This window comes from Tursiops truncatus, chromosome 6 (assembly GCF_011762595.2).
Source record: "Tursiops truncatus isolate mTurTru1 chromosome 6, mTurTru1.mat.Y, whole genome shotgun sequence".
In the NCBI taxonomy this organism is placed as follows: Eukaryota; Metazoa; Chordata; class Mammalia; order Artiodactyla; family Delphinidae; genus Tursiops; species Tursiops truncatus.
This window is the reverse complement of record NC_047039.1, coordinates 52,046,597-52,060,217: the sequence shown is the minus strand read 5'-3', so window position 1 is coordinate 52,060,217 and position 13,621 is coordinate 52,046,597. Positions and strand designations below refer to the sequence as shown.

At 44.3% G+C, this 13,621-nt stretch overlaps 1 protein-coding gene across 4 annotated transcripts in view; it reads left to right on the top strand.

The window, feature by feature from the left end:
* The window catches only part of LOC117312625 (uncharacterized), an 88,807-nt gene that overhangs the window by 16,929 nt on the left and 58,257 nt on the right, over positions 1-13,621 (top strand). Inside the window, exon 3 of one of the 4 annotated variants that reach the window (XM_073806118.1) lies at positions 1,368-3,954. The exons of the other annotated variants lie outside the window; for them this stretch is intronic. The gene's annotated coding sequence lies outside the window, so the exon portion shown is untranslated. Of the gene's footprint in view, positions 1-1,367; positions 3,955-13,621 lie in introns of those variants that run through there. 4 annotated transcript variants of the gene reach the window in all.

Here is a 13,621-nt window from a genome sequence, read left to right as displayed (position 1 = left end):
TTCCTCACCTTCAAAAACAGCATAAGAAAATAATACGCGCATCAGGGTTGTTGTTTGAGGATCAGGATATGTAGAAAAGTGTCTGAAATTTAGTCCTTTCTCAATAAGTATTTCCTGAATCTGACTATCAGATTATTATTTGTCTCTGTCCTTGTGCTTCCAATGTGGTGAGAGGTGATAAACAGGGGTTAACAGAGTCTGTGACAATGACCGGACCCCAGCGCCCCTCTGAGTGCCACTGGGGCTCGTGTATAGCATTTATTTGCAATTATACTTGAAAAATCAAGAGTGATGTCCCTAGTTCCCTGATGCTAGGGGAGATGGATTGAAAAGACGGTGTGGTGTGGGTTGAAGTTTATGGGACGCAGTTTCTATCTCAAGTTTACTCCTCGGCACCCTCTAGAAATGTGCGAAAAATAATAGCATCTTAAGCAAGTGCCCCTTCCTACACATTTATGGACTGCCTACCCTACAGCGGGTCCTGGCTCAACGTGGGACAAAGGGCACTACTGTTGTCACAGTTTCCAAAGGGCTGGTTTAGTGACAGGCATAGAATGATGCTACCCATATTATAAAAACTGAGAACACCCCAGAACCCATCCACATATACAGTGTCATTCATCAACTGAATAAGATGATGTAACTCTATAGGCAACAAATGAGCACCTGCTATGTCCAGGAGACAGAGTGTGAACAAACCAAACAATTTTCTAGCATAGAGGAAAGAGACCTGGAATGCGGGGGGAGGGGAGTGAACAGAGATAGAGAGTTTGTGTGGTGGTGTTCCAAATTCATACGCCTGCTAGGCTTCCCTGTAAGGTCAAAGAGGGGGTCTGAGAATTCTGGAAACCTTGAAGGAAACTGTTTATCAAAAGAAAGAAAGAGAAGTGTGCAAAGCTTTTCGCTACATACAGTCAATCAGGGGCATCTAGCGAAGATGGGGGATGGGAGCAGCCTCTGGGGGCTGTAGAGCTTTGGCAGCTGAGCTAGAACCACCCTGGGCTCTCCTTTGCAGCAGCCTGCAAGTCTGAATACTTAGGGTCATGTTTTTCTTTTCAAGCTGACGTATGTTCATTTACGCACTGTAGCATTTATTAAGCCCCTTAACTCATTTAATCTTCTTAACCGTCCTATAAGAACAGCTACAATATTGTTTCCACTTTACAGATGAGAAAATTAGGGTAGAGAGAGAGTAAATAACTTACCCAAGGTCAATAGCTTCCAAGTTTCAGAGGTAGGATTTGAACTTACGTAGTCTGGCTCTTAACCACCAATTTTATGCAAACTTTTTCCTCTCCTCTGCATGCTCCTCCCCGCAATAGAGTGGCTTTTTGCCCAACTTTAAAATCTTTCCTCCTTTCCTGCAGGGCTCATTCTACGTCCCCCAGCTCCCAAACAGGAAGCCGTAAGTGTGGGCAACCTTAGCACAACTACAGAGTGACACTAAAGGCCATCAAGACTTAGTCACTAAAGAGAAAAGAGGCACTTCAGCAGCCTTGGCTTCATTCTTTGGATCTCTAAGGGAGGAGACCTAAGTGACTACCCCCTCTGTCTCTCTTCCTGGCTTTAAAAAAATAAACTGTCGTCCACTCATGTGAAGGAATGTTATACAGCAAGGAAAAGCACAAACTTCTCTACAATAGGCATGTAGAAAAGTGCACATCATAAGTTTATAGCTAGGTGAATAACCCATGTCACCAGGGTCCATATTAAGAAATGGAAAATTACTGGCAATCCAGAAACCACATCCCATTCTCCATTCTCTGCCAATTACTACTCCCACCATCCTTCCCAAAGATAACCACTAACCTGATTTCTAACAATACAAAATTGTATTGTCTGTTTTTGAACTTTATATAAAGGGAAGCATATAATATTCACTCTTTTACTTCTGAACGGTTTTATTCAACATTTCATGTAAGAGTTCTTCCTTATGTTGGAAAAAACAAAGTTGTTTTGTTTTTCCACATTGCAGTATGGAATTCTATTGTATGCATAGAACATGGTTTATCTATTGGATACTTGACAATCACTGGGTCGTTTCCAGTTTGGAGCCAGTACAAATAAAGGGAATAGAAGCATTCTTCTACATGTCTTCCAGTGTATGTATGTATGCATTCTCTTGGGCATAAACCTAGAAGAATTTCTGGGTTATGAAGTAGCCTATGAACAATTTTAGTAGATAATGCTAGATAAATTTTCCAAAGTGATTGTACTAATTTACACTCCCACCAGCAGTGTAGGAGAGATTTAGTTGTTCTACATTTTCCCCAACACTTTGTATAATCGGTCTTTTTTATTTCTGGATTATAGTAATATCTCACTGTGGTTTTAATTTGTATTTTCTAGTTGACTAATGAGGTTAAGCTGCTTTTCACCTGTTTATTGGCCTTTTTTTTTTTTTTGGCCGCGCAGTATGCAGGATCTTAGTTCCCCGACCAGGGATCGAACCCATGCCCCCTGCAGTGAAAGCACATAGTCTTAACCACTGGACCGCTGGGAAAGTCCATTATTGGCCACTTGGATATTCTCTTTTGTGAAATGTCTGTTCGAATATTTTACCCATTTCTGTTGGGCTCTCCTGTTGGTTTGTTTTTTTTTTTTTCCCTTACTGATTCGTAGGAGTTCTTTACACATTCTGGATATGAGACTCTTGCCACTGCTATCTGTTGCAGATTCTCTTCCCATTTTGTGACTTGCAATTTCACTCATTTAACGTTGTAAAAATTTTGTGAGTTTTTTTAAAAAACTGTATTAAGGAATAATTTCCATATAATAAACTGAACATATTTGAAGTGTACAATTTGTTGAGTTTTACTGTATGAGTAAACTCCTGAAACTATACCTCATTCAAGATAGAAACCGTTTCAATCACCTCCAAAAGATTTTCTGTGCCTCATGGTAACCCCTCTCTCCTGCTTCCCGTCCCCTGCAAGAACTGATCTGCTTCTGTCATTATAACTTGGTTTGTATGTTCTAGAATTTTATGTAAATGAAATTATTCAGCTTGTATTGTTTTTCATCTGACTTCTGTCATTCAGTATATTTTGACATTTATGCATGTTGTTATGTGTATCAATAGTTCATCTCTTTTTATTACTGAGTGGTGTTCTATTGTATGTTATATCACAATTTATCCATCACCTGTTGATGGGCAATTAGAATGCTTCCAGTTTGGGGCTATTACAAATAAAGCTGCTATGTACATTTGTGTACTAGACTTTGTATGGACATAGACTTCTATTTCTCTCAGTAAATACCTAGGAATGAAATTTCCGGGCATATGGTAGATATCTCTTTAAAGGGTCAACTTTTTTTTTTTTTTTTGCATACGCGGGCCTCTCACTGTTGTGGCCTCTCCCATTGCGGAGCACAGGCTCCGGACGCGCAGGCTCAGCGGCCATGGCTCACGAGCCTAGCCTCTCCGCAGCATGTGGGATCTTTCCAGACCGGGACACAAACCCGCGTCCCCTGCATCGGCAGGCGGACTCTCAACCACTGCGCCACCAGGGAAGCCCCTAAAGGGTCAACTTTTTAAGGAACTGTCAAACAGTTATCCACAGTGGCTGTACCATTTACAATGCCATCAGCAACGTATGAGAGTTCCAGTTCCTCCACATCCTCACCAACTTAGTATGATCAAGTCTTTTTGCCTTAGCCATTCTAATAGGTACGTAATGTGGTCCATTATCATCTGAACATTTGTTTCTCTAATGGTAAATTGTGTTGAACATCTTTTCATGTGTGTATTAGCCATTCTTAAATCTTCTTTGGTAAAGTGTTCAAAATCTTTAGCCCATTTAAAAAACTGAGCTGTTTCTTTTCTTTCTTTTTTAATCAATTAATTATTTTTGGCTGCGTTTGGTCTTCGTTGCTGCACGTGGGCTTTCTCTAGTTGTGGCGAGCAGGGGCTACTCTTTGTTGTGGTGCACGGGCTTCTCATTGCAGTGGCTTCTCTTGTTGCGGAGCACAGGCTCTAGGCGCGTGGGCCTCAGGAGTTGTGGCTCGTGGGCTCTAGAGCACAGGTTCAGTAGTTGTGGCACACGGGCTTAGTTGCTCCACGGCATGTGGGATCTTCCTGGACCAGGGCTCGAACCCATGTCCCCTGCATTGGCAGGTGGATTCTTAACCACTGCACCACCAGGGAAGCCCTGTTTATTTTCTTATTGTTGAGTTATTAAAGTTTTTTTGTATATTGTAGATACAAGTCCTTTATCAGATATTTGATTTGCAATATTTTCTCCCAGACCGTAGCTTTGCTTTTCAGTCTCTTAACTGTGTCTTTTGAAGACTAGAATGTTAAAATCGTGAGGAAGTCAAAATTATGGATACTGCTTTTAGTTTCATCAAAGACATTTTGCTTAATCCAAAATCACTAAGATTTTTCTCTTTATTCCTTTTGGAATTTTTACAGTTTTATGCTTTATGTTGAGGTCCATTTTGAGGTAAATTTTGTATATTGTGTAAGGTATGGGTTGAAATTCATTTTTTCCCATATGGATATACAATTGTGTCAGTACCATTTATTGAAAAGACTATTTTTTTTCTCCACTGAATTCCCTTTATACTTTTGTCAAAAGTCAGTTGTCCTTATATGTATGGGTCTATTTTCCGGACTCTCTATTCTATTTCATTGATCCATTTGTCTCTCTTGATGCCAGTAACACCGTGTCTTAGTTACTATAGCATTATAATAACACTTGAAATCAAGTAGTGTTAGTTCTCTAAATTTGTTCTTTGTTAATGTTGTCATTTTTTTTTTAAAGATTTTCTAAATTCTTGGATTTTCACTAGAACATGTTACTCTAGTTCTTTTTTTTTTTTTTTGCGGTACGCGGGCCTCTCACTGTTGTGGCCTCTCCCGTTGTGGAGCACAGGCTCCAGACGCACAGGCCCAGCGGCCATGGCTCACGGGCCCAGCCGCTCCGCAGCATGTGGGATCTTCCTGGACCGGGGCACGAACCCGTGACCCCTGCATCGGCAGGCGGATTCTCAACCACTGTGCCACCAGGGAAGCCCTAATGTTGTGTTTTGATGAACTCTTCTGTTGTTCTTTTGATGTACTCTTCTGGTGTTTTGTTTTGCTTGTTTTTTAACAAGTTTTCGCTAAGGGACCTTGAATCCACTCAGACAGACACTCTTCTTACTTGGAGCAAGGGGGTGGGAAAGCCCAGGTGGAAGGTGAGCGGGAAGGGCACCTCCGATTCATAGTAATTCTTAGAAGTGACCCAGCATTGCGCCAGCTGTTTTGCATACAGCCTCTCATTTTATCTAAGATCCTTGTAATTTCCCTTCTAGGCATATGCTTCAGAACAGGGTCACAAAACCTTTTCTGTAAAGGACCAGATGTTTTAGAGGGCGCCAACTTCCTGGGCTTGGACCCATGCATCTGCATAGTCCCACATGCTAAGAAAGGTTCTGTGCTTGGTTGCATGCTCTGCTGTCCCCATGTTGAAACTCTCGATAGCTTTTTTTCTTTAAACGAGGCCCTGAATTTTCATTATAAACGAAATACTCTGTAGCCAATCCAGATTGTAGGCTCTGCGGGCCGTACAAGTCTCTGACTCACCTGCTCGTCTCTGTCCATGTCAGAGGAAAGCAGCCATAGATATGTAAAGAGTGAGCCCAGCCGTGCTTCAAGAAAACTGTATTTCTGAACGCTGCATTTGATTGTAGTATCATTTTTACATATCATGAGATTTTTCCTCTTAATCATTTGAAAACGTGAAAACCTTTCTTAGCTCCAAGGCCATACAAGAACAAGCAGTGGGTTCTACTTAGCCTGTGGGTGGTAGATTTCTGGCCCCTCCTTGGGGAAAGTCCTGCACATGTGCAGTAGGCGAGGTGGACAGGAAGTTCACATCAGAACAGTTCGTGAATGCTCCAAACTGGAAACAAACCAAAAGTCCCCACAAAGGTAGAATGGTTAAATACACTGTTGTGTATTTATCCACAACATATGACTGAAAGAAAGAAGCAAGTCACAAAAGAGTATACACTTTATTTATATAAAGTTCAAAAATAGGCCCACAGGGCTTCCCTGGTGGCGCAGTGGTTGAGAGTCCGCCTGCCAATGCAGGGGACGCGGGTTCGTGCCCCGGTCCGGGAAGATCCCACATGCCGTGGAGCGGCTGGGCCCGTGAGCCATGGCCACTGAGCCTGCGCGTCCGGAGCCTGTGCTCCGCAACGGGAGAGGCCACAGCAGTGAGAGGCCCGCGTACCGCAAAAAAAAAAAAAAAAAAAAAAAAAAAAAAAGGCCCACATAAGCATTGAAACTAAAATTAAAAAATTAAAAGCAAGGAAATGATCATAAGAAACATCAGGATATTGGTTACCTCTCAGGAGAGGGAGACGATAGGGAGGAGACTTCTGAGGTCCAGGCAATGTTGTCTTTCTTGACTTGGGTCACGTTTACATTGTTGTTTATATTTATTCTTTGAACTATACCTTTTATGCATCGACTCTGAAATGTATATCTCATCATTTTTAAAAGTTCAGTTCCTGGCGCTAACACTAAGTTGGCATTTGGAGCCCCATTGCATAGTGAGGTTTGTGGTGGGCCCCAGGGGGCAGCTGCATGCCCAGGCCACATGTTTCCAGCTTCCTGAAGCTCCTCTGATATAATTTTGAAGACCTTTGGCATCCTTCTGGCCCTGGGCTTCCACATTTGCCAAGAAGAATCTTGGCTTTTATAGCATTCAAATGTTTTTCTTTTCAGTTTGCTTTCGTCTCAGACACTAATACTGTCTGCCAAATTCCCTCAAGGTCAAATCCACGTTATTATGGGTTCCATTGTCTTGAAGCCTTTCTTGTTTGCAAATTCCATTTTTCCTAATTTCAAAATATAATTATAAATAATTCAATCAGATTGAATTGGGCAGTGGATGTGTGTGCTGGCTACTTTCCCTTTAACCCTCTGCTCTTCAGTGTTTATTCCCCTTTTAATATCTCTACCTTCTGGCTCTCTATGTGTGGCTGTATGTTGTCATTAGCTGGGCAGGGCTAAAGTGAAAGAAAGGAAAAATCTGTACTCATGGTTGAAAAGGACATGCATTTAGGAGTAAACCAACCGGAGTGTGAACCTCACTCAACTTATCAGCTGTGTGTTCAAAGCCAGTGACCCAACCTCTCTGAGTCTTTTCTTTCGTTAATGGAAGTGAGGGCTGAAAACTATGCGAGAAAACCACTGTGAGAATTAGATGTGTGAAGGTTAAACAAGAGAGCCTGTGAAATGTACCTAGCTCTGCACCTTCTGCTACTGCAGGACTTCTGGAAGGGAGGCAATACATTTTAGTTTTCTTCCTCTCTCCTTCCTTCCTTCTTCTCTCCTCCCTCCCTCCCTCCCTTTCACCCTTTGCTTTTGCAAGATTTTTCTACCTACCTCATCAACCACATTTATCCAGCAATTCCCTAATGAAAGAAAAGGATAATAGGCAGGTTGGGGACAGGAAAAATTAAAGGTGAAAGATTTTGCTCTGCAGCCTGAGGAAAGAGCACAGAGCACACTTTAAATGCCCACTTCTCTTTATACTCCTCCTTTTCCCTTGAACTCATAAGTCTGCTCACACCTAGAAATCCAAGAACCATAGCAAGGCTGCAGTCAGAATCTTTAGAGAGCCTGAGAGAGCTGCACCATGATTTTAGGGATAAAAATTGCTTCCATGTAAATCCCTTAGAACCTTATCTGGCATACTGTCAGCACTCCATAAGTGTTGGATATTATTACTGTTATTATTGTTGTTAATGATTATTACTGTTGTTCAGGACAAGCATCCCACTACAGGCTATCGAAGTTGTAAGGCCATTAGCTGCCTTGTTTGCCAATTGCCTGCCCAAGTTACAAATCATAGCAATGGTTGTTTCTTTTAGCATTTCCCAGCCTCCTGTGTCATTTCCCCCCACCAAAGGTTTCATTCTGCCTTTTCCAGAACAAACATCATTATAATCACTTCTTGTTCACATCTCTGATATCCCCATGGCTCTTGTTGCTCTCACTGGTAGTAGCAACACCTCTGAATTTACTACCATCTGCAAATATCATTAGCTATTGTTTATTCCCTCTCCCACACTATTAATGAAGATGTTAATTAAGACCAGAAACTAACACTGACCCCAGCAGCAATCCACTAGACATTTATCCAACTGGATAAACTTCTGTTAGTCATTACCCACTGCTCCTAGACATTACCACCACTCCATTCCCTTCATCTGCTAATTTGTAAGAGACCAGGGGAGAGAATTAAGGGAGCCCAGTATTATTTAAAAATTAACACTCTGATACTTAGGGTTTTTGGAAGGGGATTCGGTGGAACATCAGAAGGGCAGTTGTCAGTAGTATGCGTGAGTGAAATAAGCCAGCCTCCAAAAGAGTTTGGTAACTGCCTGGCTCCACTTATGGGTGTCTGATAATTTAGCAACACACTGTGAGGCCGGAGGACACTAGTACAAATTATAGAGTTTGCTTTCAGCTTCTTCCTTTTACAGATGATAGGACTGAGACCCAAAGAGGTAAAGAGACTTGTCCAAGGTCACTTGCCTGGTTCGTGTTAGAACCTGAATTGGAACTGGGGGCTCTAATTTCCTGTCTCATGCTCTTTGCAGGAGCCAAGTTGATCACGCTTCACAGAGGTTCTGCTCAGACACCTGCGCATTAGCATTTGCCCACTAAATCCTACATGCATGGAGCAGTGTCCATCAGCTTCATCTTGTTGTCCTCAGCAAATCATCCCTTATAGTAGGAGTTCTTTACATACTTATTAAAGAAATGAGCATTGTTCACCATGATGCACTGTTCTCTCAACATATAAATTAGTGCTTCTCAACCTTGGCTAAACATTAGCGTCACCCAAGGGAGCTTTGAAAAAATACCGATGCCCACAGCACAGCCCTTGAGATCTGGATTTAATTGGATCGAGGAGAGACCAGGCACTGGTAATTTTTTAAAGCTCCCCAGGTGATTCTAATGCAGCCAGGGTTGCGAGCCACCTCCGAGGATAAAGTGTTTTTCCAAAGATTCCTAAATTGGGAAGTTTTTTGTTCTACAGAATGGGGTCAGTACAGAACTGCTGTAACTTGGCAATTAGGAGCAAACCTTTCTCTTAAACAGGAAACTGACTGCTCTTCAAACCTTTTCCTTGCAAAGAATGCAAATTACCTTGCCAACCCAGAATGATGTTGTTTGGAATCTATTAATCTGGTGGTAGTATTTACACCTGGCAATTTTTCCAGACCTTAACTGTGTAGGCAGTAGTGCCAACTTAAGCCTCTCAGGTGGTCCCAAAGTGAGTAACTGTTTTAGTATAAAAGCTGGCCCACTGGAAGCGAAGCAAAGTCAAGCAAGGAACAGAGGACTCATCAGTGTTTAGGGGTTTGCTTATTTAGACATTAATACTCATTGTACCCGTTGCAGTAACAAATGCCTTCCTGCCGCTGGTACGGCAATGAAGCCTTAGCAGATGAAGTATGTAGGTCAAAGACAAAATAAGGAAACATCATCTCAGGCTTCTTCCTGGACAAGAGCCCAAGAAGAATAAAAGACAAGGCTCTGGAAGGCTTCAGAGGCTGCTAGGCTCCTGGCATCATACTTCGTGGTCTTTTCCGTTTTAGGGGAACATCCCTACGTTGACTATGTGCCCGCAATACTCAAACCTTTCAAAGAGGGGAATTCAGAGCACTCGTGTTTGGTTGTACAGGTTGTTCACTGTCCAAGGGTGCCTGGTGCATGGGGGTTGAGATGTGCAGCGGGAAGAGGTGTTTCCAGGAAGGACAGATGGTTCTATTTGTAGTTCGCAGAAAGGCCCCACATGGAAATTGGGATGCCTGAAGACGGAGAAAGACAGACACAACAGGTTTCCACATCCTGGTCATAAGTAGCAGGGGCCTTGTGATGAAAACAGGGAAGGAGAGAGAAGAAATGATGGAAAGTGTTGGAGAGGGACCTTGAGGGACTGCCCACCCTCACAGAATATGCCCCGAATCAGTGCCTCTCAATGGCTGTGAAGGCTGAGATGAGACAGGAAAATGTACAGGAAGCCAGTGAAACGTGGAAATGGAGTAACTGTAGAACAGACAATAAGACGCGCGGAAAAAGGAAGTCCAAGGTGGGAACGTTTTTCACACGTTCACTCTCTCACCAACTGAAGTTGGGGCCCCAGCCATGCATGGCTCACAGGCTTGCCCGCTGCTGTCACACCCTGGCCCAGCTTTGGGGAAATAGAAAGGAAGAGAAGGCAACCTAGCAACCGTCCCTGGTGGAGGGTCAGGACAGGTGCCTCCGCCAGTGAATTCTTCCAGATGCCCTGAAGTTTTCTCCCAAGACACTGCCCGAGAAACAGCTTAGCTAGAGAGTGGGTCCTCTGGAGGGGAAAAAAATCAGTCATTTCGACAAGGTCAACATATCAAGAAAACAGCTTTCCCAAGTGAGAAGTTCTGGGTCAGGATCACAGTTCATTAGAACCTATGCTTGTCTGCTTCTCACTTCTTAGGTTTTTTGGCCAGGGTGTGATTTTTAGTATGTGCCCCCAAACAGAGGCTCTGTGGGCACATGGTCTCTAATAAAAACACGTAAATGGGTTGGATTTTGGATAAGGGTTCTCTCCCTGTTAACCATTGAAAAGAAAGAACTCTAGGGGAGGGACTGCAATACTGGAGCCAAATAATGCCATCCAAGGACAAATTAGCCCAGGTGGTATTTGGGCATAGACTATGAGTGGGCTATGCTGTGGTCTGCCCTGCTCCAATACTGGGACTCAGAGAGCAGTCAGGTTTCCATTAGGGTCGGAAAATTGGGGCAATGTGGATGATTTCCCCCTTTGCTCGCACCTTAGAAAGCTCAGGGAGGAAGCCAGTGGACTGAGAAGGAAGGGAGGGAGGGAGGGAGGAAAGGAGTTAGGGAGGATTCATTTATTGAGTACAGACTGCTTGCCAGACATGGCTCTTGGCTTTTTCATACATGCAATTCCACTGAATCTTTAGAAATACCACTGTGAGGTAGGTAATGAGTGCCTACCTTGCCTAGCTAATGAGTGGCCAGGTTATGTTCAAACCAGGTTTGTCAGATTTCCAAATTCCTCCCTCTTCCTCTTGTCTCCATGAACTAAATCTACATACATATACACCTGTATACATGCACGTGCATGCGTGTTTTATCACGCCGGCGTTTCTTAATACTGCCCTTGTCACCGAACAATGAGGGTGAATTTCCTCTGTTTTATATTTTTCTGTTCTTTGTAATCTTCTCAGGCTAGTTGGTTTTCCTCTCTTCAGAGTCGCCTCCAATGTTGTTTTCATCAGACTTTGCTGTGTGTTATTGAAGAAAGGAGGAAAAGAGGAAGGGCGGAGGCCGAGGAAGACCATTTGTCCTGGTTCTGTTGCCTACTGGGCATGGTTTGTTTTCTTTTATTGTTGGGGGGAGGAGAATGCCACTGTTTGCCACCCTGTACCACCAACTGTGGGAATTCTCAGATCTCCTTTAGATAAACAGTTCAGCCTCTTTAACCCACGACCTGCTGATGGCTGAAATCCTCCCTTTGCTTTCAAAATAGCCATCCTTGGAGAAGCCTTCTTTTCAAGCAGCCATTCCATACTTCTCTTAAAGGGGCATTGAAGACCTTGCCCCACTTTCCAGGGGCCCCTACGTTTTTGGTTTTTTTGGTTTTGTTTTGCTTTTTCCTGAGAGGAAGTGGAGAAGGGCTGGGGGTGGGAATGCAGTGATGAGGCTGCACCTCCCTTCCCACTGGCCACCTGCTGCCCAGGGGAGGAGAGCTGTGACCAGTTTCTCCCCGAGTCCCCACCCCATGGCTCCCTGGAGCAGACACAGATGCTTCAGGAGGAGATGCTATCACAAAAGGGTTTATTAGGGAAAGAAAGTGTGAAAGGGATGGGGCTGTTGGCAGGGACGCCTGTTCCATGCTTCAGCCTCTGCTGTCTGCAGGTTTTGTTGATCGATCCTTCCCTTTCTTTCTCCACTCCCTACTTTCCAAGGGTTTATAATCACTTTACAAAGAAAAACAATCGCCCGGCAACGATGTTTAGAGTATTGTATTAAAGTTTGGTGGAGAGGAGGGAAGAGGAAGGAAGAGGCTGGATGGTGGAGGGCACAGGGTGGGGGGGGATGATACTGGCTGCTGAAGACAGCGAGAGAAAGCAAAGGCAGGCAGGCAGGCACGAGAGGCCCCCGAGCAGCGGCCACGAAGCGGAGAAAGGGCTGCCGGGGACAGGGGGGACCAAGTGAGCCTGAAGCCTTACAGAAAAAGAGCAAAGACCTGAACAGCAGGAGCGGTTAGAAACCAAAGTGCAAATGGACCTTGGGGTTCTCCCGGCAAAGAGCACCACCAACAAAATACAAAATAGGCCACCGCGACAACCCAGAGGAACAAGTGCCGAGGAGGCCGTTCGGAGATGCCACAGAAAAGGCCCAGCAAGTAAATATAGAAAGGGCAGAGTATGCTAATATGCTGAGAGCCTTTAAACGGGGGAGTGGGGCGGGGAGAGGGAGAGAGAGAGAGAGACTATGAAGGTCTGAGACAGAGCAACATCAAGTGAAAGCAAAAGCAGCACAGAGACAGACAGGGACAAAACACACACACACACATAGCCAGACCCCATAGAGGGCCACAGAGAGAAAGACAGAAAGGGCTGAGGGAGGGGAGTGACAGGGGGCGAGTGGGGTGAGAGGGAAAGTCTCTAGTCAAATGCGGGAGACTTGGCAGTGGGACAGCGGCAGCCAGGCGAGGCAATAACTGCACTTGCTGTGTCTCGTCTATTGTTGTCTGGGGGGGTGGGGGTGGAGGGGGCAGGGGGAGTTGTTTGTTTGTTTTGTTGTTTGGCCTCTTTGTCTCTTTTGTTCCAAGCAGTTAGTTTGCTTCTTTCCCAGACACTGGGCTGATGGAAGAGCTTTACGGATTTTTCTTAAAGAAACAGGATTAGCTAGTTTACCAGTATTAGTAATTTCTCAGTCCTAACCAGTTCCTGCCTAAGTGACCGTTTTCTTTTTTCTTTTTTCTAAAGGATCATATTAAGAATGGAGAGTCAGTGTTTATGCTGTTTTTTTGTGCCTGATTAACAGGAATGAACTGGTCAATTTCACCCTCCCCACTCAACCCCTTCCTAGGGGTTTGCCAACACTGCAGGGGGGAGGAGGAAAGACAAAAAGGAGAAGAAAATCCTGCAAACAAAAGTAATGGGGAACATACATAAATAACTCCAAACACATTGGTAGATGTTCTACTTTTTTTAAACCTAAGCATCAAGATTCGAAATATGAACTTGAAGCCTTAAATAATCAGAAGAGGGGCTTTGAAGGAAGAGGGTTGGCTCGGTCATCCCTCCCCTGACTCTGCCAAGGCACTGCCGGCTCCCTCAGAGCTACACCCGGGCTTTTCCCAGGCTCCATCCCAGAAGATAAACAGCACAGCCCACCGGCTCTGGGAGCCTGTCCTGGGTCACTCCCCACCCCCTCCTTGGCCTTCCTGAAAGGAAATGACCATCCTGCACACTCAGGGAGCCGAGGTGCCAGTGTCACTACGCTGAGTGCGGAGTTGCTTTCTATTCATTTGAGGAGAGGTAGGGGAAAGGGGTGTACCGCAAGCCTTTCACTTCTTTGTTTCCACAGAGACTCCCT